Raw genomic sequence first — 7,817 nt, forward strand, 5'->3', positions numbered from 1 at the left:
TGGTTGATAGTATGAACATTCATTGTTTTGAGTTTTTTCTTTTTAGGTGGGAGAAGGAAAGGCACAGGTTTGCATCTTGGAAGTTTATGAAGTCTTGACAGTATGTGTCTGGTCACTTGACCAGACATATTTTGTTCTGAAATATGGCAGTTTTGCAGTCAGGTGAAAATCGTTTTATGATAGAGATTCAGCTGATGAGGTTTATAAAATTGCCCCTTTATAGCTGCTCTGTTAGAAATTCTGGTTTTTGATACTTTTTTTCTGTCTGCAAACCAGAATTTGATTTTTTGGTCTTGCATTTCAAAAAGACTTTGAATCTGTTTAGTAGATTCCATATCTTGCATTTCAGTGTTTTATATGTACTACTTAAGTTAAATAGTTAAAAGCCTTTAAATAGTTGAGCTTTTTAATGTTGACACTTTATTTTGTACCTATTTATATATATATATATATATATATATGTATATCTTAGAAAAGCACTTTGTTAAAAAATGCATTTTATATGATTCCTGCCATTTGCTGCTAACTCTGGGCTGGTCAGAATGCTGCAGCGATACTTGATCTAAATAAAACCTGGCAGTAAAATGTAGAGTGAAAGTTAAATCCTCTTGCTGTTTTAACTTTATTATAAAGATGACATAGGCAAGCTGTGCAGCTTTACATTTTAACCAGGGGACTCTGTGGCATTTTAAACCGTCTAGAAATGGTTGTACTTTAATGCCAGTAATAATCTGCTTCCTCCTTTGTCATTAAAATATATGTTTAGTGTACCCCACAAACAGATCTTAAACGGTAATGTAAAAACCCCAACAGTTGTACATGTTCTGTTTTTGAAAATTGTGGCTTGTATTGTTGAGTGGAGGTCTTTAGAGATGAGCTCTCTAAAGGTGTTCTGTATTCATACATGGTATACAGATCGCTCATAATGAAGTCCACAAGTGAAGGCATTGTGAATTCACCTCGAATAAACCCACTGTTCCAGAAGCAATGGTAAACTTTGACTTTAGTACTACTATGATTTTTCAGAGAAAAAATAGAAAAATCTTCCTTTCTAGTTTCAGATACACTGGATTCTTTCTAGAGTTTGTCTCCAATGAAAGCATGCTGTCTAACTGCTCTTGTTAAGATCTTGTCTGAGTGTTGAATTGGGTGCCACACTTTCAGTCAGTGATTGCTTGTTCTACTGTACCATGTATGATTCTTGTCCTTTCTATATCCTTCATGACAGATTATGATGTGGCTTTATATTGTGCCTTACTTGTACATTTAAGACTAAACATCTTCATTCCCTTCCACCTCCTAAATCTTTGACCTTTTTGGTAAGAGAATCAGAGCTATTACAAAAGCACCAAGAAGGATTTCAGATGGTATGGTTTCATATTCCCTCTCTTTATAGTTATTTTATATTTGTATGAAAGACCAGTTTTGAGTGGTCTTTGAATATGAGGGGGAAAGATTAGCAGTAATTTCACTACATCCCTTTCCCTGACTTTCATGAACTTGTCATACATCTTCTGATGCTTGACTTTATTTGCATCTCAGCAATAGTCTGCATTTAGAGAAAGGTGTGTTCAGTTCATCTGCTTGAAACTATTTCATTTTCCAGAACTTTTTAGAAGAGTACCCATTTTGTTTGTTTTATACAATAGATGACACGTCTCTTAAAAAAAATAAGAAACAGAAGTACAGTACTTTTGAAATACAATGCTGTTAGTTTGGATTTCTTTTTATATATATAATATATTCATACAATTATCTGATGTTTGCCTTCATTAATAAAGCTGTTAGTTTATTCACCAAAATGTCAAGAATGGATGTGCTTTTCTTTATTCCATACATATAAATATTTTTAGCTGCTAAGATTTAGTTAACTTTATAAGAGATGACTTCAAGTTGCCTTCAGCAGTAATTAACAAAAACTTATGTTCCCAGTCTTTATATCGTCTTCCTAAAATTCTGTTCAAGTATTTTCTAGTTAATTATGTAACAGAATGTTAGCATCTCTCCAAATCTTGAAACTTGAATTTTGAGAATGCATTGAATTATGATTTCAGTGTTAAGTTACAAGGTTTCAATGATCTTTCTAGTGAAGTCTATTGTGGAATACCATTTCCCATGGAACTGAGGCCATTTCCACAATTTTGCACAGAACTGCAGTCTTTGTTCTTCCCTTGGATCATGACAAATAAGTCTCACACAGTGCCGTAATACTTGTGGATTCTTTTGTAATCTTTGTAATCTTAATAAGGGCATTATAAGAAGCTGATTCCTTTTTTTTTAATATTTCAAACACATTGGGATGTAACAATGAATGTCAACTGTAGGAATGGTTGTTTCATTTTAAGGAATAAGCATGATGGGGAGAGATGATGAAAATGTACTACTGAAAGCTACACACTCCACAGGCAAGGGGGAGTGTGTGTTGAAGCATCGTCCTCGTGCTTAGCAAACTGACTGAAGTCATAGAAATGACACCTAGGAACTGAGCTCTGCCAAATTGTCATTCTTGTTGAGAGAGAGGCCTGGAGTTGATAGTGAATGAACAGTCTTACGACTACTTCCAAACAGTGTTCTGAAATGGAAGACTTGGTGGCTGGCGAAGCGCCGCAGAGTCGGGTATTTCAGCGTGCCAAGTTGGGGGAACTAGGTTTGCCTCTTTCGTAAAGATGTAAACACAGTGGTGTAGTTAATTCAGTGCTGGGTGGAGGGGAGCGAGACTGGCAACCGTGTCTTGCCCTTCGCCCTTTGTTTTTTTTTCAGAACCAAATAACAGAAATGTGTATGTGTGTACTGTATCTGCCTTTTCCACCACATTTTTATGACTCTGTATTCCACTGCCTGCTTTTTTGCCTTCTTTCCCTAGGATTTGTCCTGTAGCGTAGCATTTGTGATTAACAGTAACACTAGGGCTGCCAGCTCAGAAGTCACAAGAGAAGAGCAGAAGGGCAAGAATTCAAAACATTTGTTTCTACAGTGAGGCAACTTCTTTTGCATAGTTGCTTAGGGTCCTGTTTGTCATACTATCATAAATATTCTGTAGTTTTGTTTATTTTTCTCCCTGCCCCTCAACTGGAGCTATGACACCTTTTATTGGATTCAGTCTCGTCTCTTGTCTAGAAAGAATTTTGTCTTATTGCCGCATGAGCTGTTTAAAAATTATTCTATTCAATGTTGGTTAATAGTTGTGCAGTTCTTCATTTCAGAAGAAAGGGCAATGCAAAGGTTGCCTTTGTTTTCTGTCGCCTTCCAACCCTCAGCACTTCTAGTCAGATACAGATTCATCAGTGTATGCAACGTCCTTTGTAATTTAAAATAAAAAAAGATGAAAAGAAAAGGTTTGGATTCATTTGCCTCATGTTTTCGGCCTTTCTTTCTCTCCTGCCTTTCCATCACCTTCCAAGGGAACCACCCTCTCCTCAGGACGCTGTATTCCAGAACAGATCCCAACACAGAGAGCAGCGAACCACTCCCTGTGCTGTGTGCCTCTCTTTGGGTGGTATACAGAGAACTAGGATTTTTTTTTTTTCTTTTTATGCTTTAGGCTCATTTTTCAATATATCAGTGATATTTAGCAATGACATAAAGTTATTGATATATACATTTGCATTATTCAGTTTAGAGCATAGTTTATACCTATTTCTCTTTGATTTTTTGGGGGGGCACACATGATTTCCCCAAGAAAATAAAATCTGGGGTGGGGGAAGATCTCTCCTGGTTTCAACATTGGCGTGTGTTTAATCATTCTAATTAAAACTGCAAGCTAGGCCAGACATCTACATAGAGCCTTAAGCCAGGTGTCCGACCAAGTGTCAGCCCCCACAGGAGTATGTGCCCCTTCGGCCAGCAGACACTTGCTGAGCACTTAACTGTGCCGGGGATTACATCAGGTATCTGGCTGTAGAGGGACTGAAGAGACCTCCAGGAACTCGTGGTCAGCCAAGGTGGATGGTGTGTGCACAGCACTGCAGAGCAGTATAAGAGGCATCGGAGACAGACAAAGGGCTGTAGGCCCCACACCTCATGGGTATATTAAAGAACACTTAAAAGATGTGTGTTCTTGACAATGAGACCCTTTTTGCTTCTTTGGAGTGACATTGGGGCCATCAGGAAGTAGAGTAGACATGACCTCCCGTGGACTGGTTCTGCTTCAGGATTTCTCTCTCAAGACTTCATGGGGCCTCTGACATGGTTCTGGAAACTGGGAGGAACTGGGTGAGCCAGGTCGGTATAGTCCTTAGAAAATGCAATCTTCAGAGGGTAGCATCCAGTTAGGTAGGGGATTCAGTTGTCCCTCACTGTGGGACCATGTGAGCTCTTCAGCCACAGTGCAGTAAAGAATTTGAAAGAAAGGAAAACAGTTGGGAAAGGCGCTCACATCCCAGCAAGAAAGTTAAACATTGGAAGATACTAAATGTCTAAGGGGTGGGTAGCTGTCTTTAAGAGCAACTTTCTTCTCGGGGAGCTCCACTGCTGCTCCCAAGAGCCAGGGGAGCTGGTGGCCATGTCTGTTTTACAAAGGAGTCACTTGCACCAGGCCCGGCTTCATGAACAGCCCCATTTCAGGCTCCTTTCTACTTCTGTGCTCCAGGCAATTCATACCCCTCTGATGGGCAGGCCAAGTTACAGCAAAGCATTGGAAGATGTGTAGGAGGGAAGTAATGGGCTTAGAATCTGAAAACCAAAAGGAACTAAGGCCGAAACCCAGCACATACAGTAGCCAAAAACAAGTGTCACGATCAGTGTGTAAAGATCAGAGTTGGAGCAAAGCAGAGCTGGAAGTAATAAGTGATTGGCTGTGTATGTTACCAGATTGCTCACTCCTGCCCCTCAAAGGTGGCCTCTAGCTTAAGGGTATAGGATTGGGTTTCTTTATTAGAGGGAAGTGTGTGAGTGGAGGAAAAGGGAACTGTTTTCTTTAGCTGCTGCATAAAAGGGGGTACAAATGGGGACTGTTGGTTGCATAAGAATTCCCAGCAAGAAGTGTGATGGGAAAGGGGTCTGGGAGAACTAAGGCAGATCTGCCCGGTGTTGGCTTTGGGACGTCTCCAGCGCCCTCCATAGGGAGCTCCTTCCTATTCAAGGATCCAAAGTATTAAAGGGACTTGAAGAAATGTCACCCTGTTTCATTTTTTAATCTTCAAATTTTGCTAGGAATAAACTTAACAGAAAATGTACAAAGTCTAGGTAAAACTTCAAAATACTATAAAGGATACAGAAGAAAACTTGGAACAAATGTAAACATATATTGCCGGGCGTGGTGGCGCACGCTTGTAATCCCCGCGCTTGGGAGGCGGAGACAGGAGGATCGTGCAGGTTCGAAGCCAGCCGCGCTGGCTTAAGAGACCCTGTTTTCAAAAATATAAAATAGGTCTGGGAGCGTAACCCAGAGGTAGAAGGGCTTCCAGGAACCCCAGTACCGCCAAAAAAAAAAAAAAAAAGTAAAGATTTAACAAGTTCTCTTTTTTGTGGTACTAGGGATTGAGCGCAGGGGCATTCTGCCTCTGAGTTATACTCCCAACCCTATTGTATTTTTATTTTGAAACAGGATCTCACTAAGTTGATGAGAGTCTTACTACTTGCTAAAGCTGTCCTTGAACCTGCAGTCCTCCTGTCTCAGTCTCCCAAATACTGGGATTACAAGCGTATGCCACCATGTTCTGCTTTACATAAGTTTTTGAACAGGAACAGTCAGTTTAAAGCCACCAGTTCTAAATTATACTACAAATGTAATACCCTCCTAGTAAAACATACCAAGAGGGCTTAAAAACAACACTACTGAACTTTATATGAGAAAAAAATAAGAGCCAGAAGGTGCTGAGGGAGGGGAGATAAGTGGGGCACTTAATCCTAGCCAGATATTAACCATTATAAAATTTAAAGCTATTATTTTGGTGCATGAATGGATAGGCCAGGAAAGGAGAATGGAAAGTCTGGAAATACACTTAAATATATATGACAAGTTAGTGTGGTAAATGCACCCAGAATCAATGAGAAAAGAGATGGCTCTTGGTTAGATAGTGTAGAACCATTGGATAACCTAGAAAATGCAAGTTGGTTCTGTACCTCACACGATCAGCCAACACATATTTCAGAATGGACAAAGACAAGCATGTTTTTAAAAAGGAGGAAAAAAAAGAGCACTAGAAGGGGACTGGGTAATTCTTGGAAGTCCCTGGGGCTAGGCCAGGGAAGACCTTCTCCATTTGGATCCCAGACCCAGAAGTCATAAATGAAGACGTCAATTCTCTGTAAAACAAAAAATAAAGTCATTATGAAGGCCTAAACACCGTAAACCAAGCTGACATCCTATAGACAAAAGTGTTGCAACTCTAAGGGCAAATCCTACTACTGCATAGTTACGGGAGACCACACACGGGCCCGATGGAGAGTGGGCGAAGGAAATTCAAGTAGCTTTGAAACACTTCGAGGTCCTCAGCCTTTCATGATAAGAAAAATGCAGAATAAATGTTGTTTTTGTTTTTTGCAGTACTGGGGATGGAACCCAGGGGCATTCTACCTTGGAGCTATACCTCCAGCCCTATTTTTTTTATTCTTTATTTTGAAACAGGGTCTCACTGAGTAGCAAAGGACCTTGTTGTACGTACCACAAGCGTGAAACAAAAAGTCGAGACCACCATGATGTATAGGCAAGCGGTTTGATTTAGGCATGCGTGGCAGCTGTCGTCCTCTGAGTTAGATCAAAAACGACAGCAGCCCCCTTTCGCTCACGGACCCCCTGTACAAAGCCCCCCCCATGACAAGAATTCACAGGGTTATCTTAGACTTAGCCAGTTACAGAGAATGCTTCCTTTTTTGGACACTGCAGGGAAGAGATCGCAGGCCTTTGGTTTCACAGGCTTTTGGAACAAAAGAACAACTCAGAGGTTTACAAAGATTTAACACGTAAAGACAAATTTTTATAATGGGACACAGTACCACACCTCACTGAGTAGCCAAGGCTGCCCTCAGGCTGCAAGATCCTCCTCTCTCAGCCTCCCAAATGCTAGGATTATAAGCGTGCGCCACCACACCTGGCTTAAACTGTGTGTGTGTGTGTGTGTGTGTGTGTGTGTGTGTGTGTGTGTGTGTGTGTGTGTGTGGTGGTACTGGGGTTCCTGGAAACCCTTCTACCTCCGGGCTACACTCCCAGACCTATTTTATATTATTATTATTATTATTATTATTATTATTATTATTATTATTATTATTATTATTTTGGTGGTACTGGGGTTCCTGGAAGCCCTTCTACCTCCGGGCGACACTCCCAGACCTATTTTTACATTTTTATTTGGAAACAGGGTCTCCTAAGCCAGCGCGCGCGGGTGGCTTCGAACCTGCGCGATCCTCCTGTCTCTGCCTCCCAAGCGTGGGGATTACAAGCGTGCGCCACCACACACGGCCCCAGACCTATTTTATATTTTTATTTGGAAACAGGGTTTCAAGCCAGCGCAGCTGGCTTCAAACCTGCACCATCCTGTCTCCACATCCCAAACGCAGGGACTACAAGCGTGCGCCACCACGGCCGGCTTAAACCAAACAGTTTTTAACATAATATGATTGGTAAAAAAAAAAAAAAAATTCTGCTGTTTGTTAACACACCGTGTTGGCAAAGCCATGAAAAACAGGCATTTGTATGCTAGTGGGAATTTAAGTTGGGAGAACCCCTATGAAGAGCAAGAATTTTAAAATGATTATATCCTTGGACCTGGCAACCCCATGTGCTCTGGCAAATCACTTCTTCTCTGTCCTGTTTTCATTGTTGTGGGAATGAACCTAGTGACATTCTACCCCAGAGCTACACCCCAGCCCTACTGTAT

The sequence above is a fragment of the Muscardinus avellanarius genome (assembly GCF_963383645.1).
Source record: "Muscardinus avellanarius genome assembly, chromosome: 7".
Taxonomy (NCBI): domain Eukaryota; kingdom Metazoa; phylum Chordata; class Mammalia; order Rodentia; family Gliridae; genus Muscardinus; species Muscardinus avellanarius.